This window comes from Sinocyclocheilus rhinocerous, unplaced genomic scaffold, assembly GCF_001515625.1.
Source record: "Sinocyclocheilus rhinocerous isolate Xijiao unplaced genomic scaffold, SAMN03320098_v1.1 scaffold711, whole genome shotgun sequence".
Lineage (NCBI taxonomy): Eukaryota > Metazoa > Chordata > Actinopteri > Cypriniformes > Cyprinidae > Sinocyclocheilus > Sinocyclocheilus rhinocerous.
In genome coordinates, this window is record NW_015641018.1 from 1701253 (window position 1) to 1703898 (window position 2646).

Below are 2646 nucleotides of genomic sequence, written 5' to 3' on the forward strand. Positions count from 1 at the left end.
TATTATATTATATTATATTATATTATGCCAGGTTAGACCTCTGTTTCACTTTTTTCTTCTCCCTCATGCGTCAGTTTTCTCTTTCACATCTCTCAATTCTGACGATTTGATATCCATGGATTTTTTTATCATCTTTATTTTGACTTATTTGATCAGCCTGTTGAAAGACATTTTTCTTTCAACACAAAACTGAAATAATAATTGCAAAATAAACATTTGTATTTTATACTTGAATATATTTCTATATGCATTTATTTATTTCTATATTTAAACTATATTTTAATATTATTTTATATTGACTGTATATTGTGACAAACTATGTAGAATACTCTTGTTTAGAACATTTGTCATGGAAATAATTCCTTTTGTTTCACTTAATGAATAATATACTAACTTGTTATACAGTATACACTGTATTCCTCCTTCTGTTTTTTTTTCAAAAAATGATCTGAAACTATATGCAAAGATAAATATTTCATCTAATCTCATTGTCACATGACCCTCGTAAATTGAAGGTAATTACATGCATATGGCTTCTTCTCATCATATCGGAGATAAATGCAGTTTATTTCGCCTTGTTATATAAAGATTTGTCACCACAGGTCAATTTTACACTTTCACATCTCCCAAGTTTGATGATGTGACGCATACACATGAATATTATTAGCACAACGCTGTCACGCTGAGAAAGAATACATGCAAGAGAGAGACATTTGTGCCAGCAACCGCATGAGTCAGCCTGATGCAAGCGCTTTGACTGTATCGAGAGACACGGCATGGCATGTGCATGTGTGTCTATCGAGTGAATTCCCTTATCGAGTATGTGCCATGTCTCCTGTGCCGTCTCCCTCTAGACTATGTAACATCTTGATTGAAAGTTGTCTGATACCGTCCGCCTGTTTCTGTCCTTGTCATTAGGGGCGCCATGATTGCTGACTACATTTACTGGCTGTCAGGAGGCAACAACCGGCACATAAGCAAGCTCATCAAACTGTATTGGCAGGTGAGGACGGATGGGCTGCTGGGTGCCCACTGCAGCCTAGCGCCCAATCAAAAGCTCAATGAATGATTATTGCTTAAAAGAGTGCCGACTGAGGTAGATCAGTGCGTATCAATCACAAAACGTCTGTGTGTAAAACATCAGCGCCTTTGACCTGAAGGAACACCGTTTAGTTTGGCAGTTCAGTGTTGTGTAACGCTCCTGTGATACTGGCTTCACGCTCATTATTCCTGGTTTATCCTTTCAGTTAAATCTGCGATGTGTATTCACATTATTAAAAATTCCAAGATGGTGGAAATATTCATACTAATATAAGTGCTCTTAGCCCAGGCTGCCTCTCTCATGCGAACTCAAGGGAAAAGTGCTTTTTTCTAATTTGCAGCATATAAAATGAATGCATTTTGACCTCCTTAAAGTGGGTTGTATCTGCTCATAATTTGCATTTGCTTGAAGTGACTTGAGTGTAGGATAACTCTCAGTGTACATCAAGCCCACTCCTTCTTCATTTATGTATTTTTCTATCCATTTTCATCCCACATGGATTGCAGTTCAACTCGTGTGTTTATTTTGATGGCCCACAGTAAGGGTGAGCTTTTTCATCTTCTCCAACCTGCCCTGAGTTTAATTTTTTCCCCACTGAAAGGTTTTCTTATACAATAGAAACGCATTCACCACTGCTGCCAAATAAATATTCTGTTTTGACCAATGTAAATGAAGAGAAGAGCGTCTTTTTGTATATATTTTTGTCCTCTGGGGAAGAATAAAGTGTAATGATACACAGCAACACTTTTATCAGTGTTCCCTATGTAGAAGAGGGCAACATCCTGCAGATGTTAGTGCTGTAAATTCAAAAGAGAAAGAGTAAGCACGATGCACCTTAAGTGAAAGGTGTCTTATCTAAGCTTTCGTCAGTGGTGTTTCATGTTCAAACGGCATAAATCGTTTCACAGAACTCAAATAGATCACCATGGGTTCAAGACGTTATTTATGGTTTACTTTTATAAATAATGCTTTCGAAGTTTGCCATTAAAAATTTTTTGTCAGTATTGTTAATATTTATATTTTTGTGTTAGCCTCAAACAGCCTACAAACCTGTTCTGACTGTCTGATACACATTTTGTTCAAAAGGCAGAAATCTGAATGGCTTCTATGTTGCTAAATGCTAGGTGGTTGTTCACTTGATGACGGTCACTTCCTGTCTTGGTCAGAATAACTAAAAATATTAAACATTTTATTATTTTAAATATTGGAAATTTTTAAACTTAAAAAACATAAACAAAAATTTGAAATGTTGCCTTGTCAAAGCTGGCAACTAACTGAAGTGCTAAAATTACTAAAACTGACATAACATAACATAACATAACAACATAACATATTTTACTTAGCTCACATAACAACATAACATAACACGACAACATAACATATAACATAACATAACATAGTTAGTTCAAATGTAAATATAAATATTTAAAGGGGTCATATGATGCTTTTTTAAAGATCATTATTTTGTGTATTTGGTGTAACAGAATATGTTGACATGCTTTAATGTTCAAAAAACACATTATTTTTCAAATATTGTACATTATTGTAGGTCCTCTATGCCCCGCCTCTCTCAAACGCTTCGTTTTCTACAAAGCCCCCTCCTT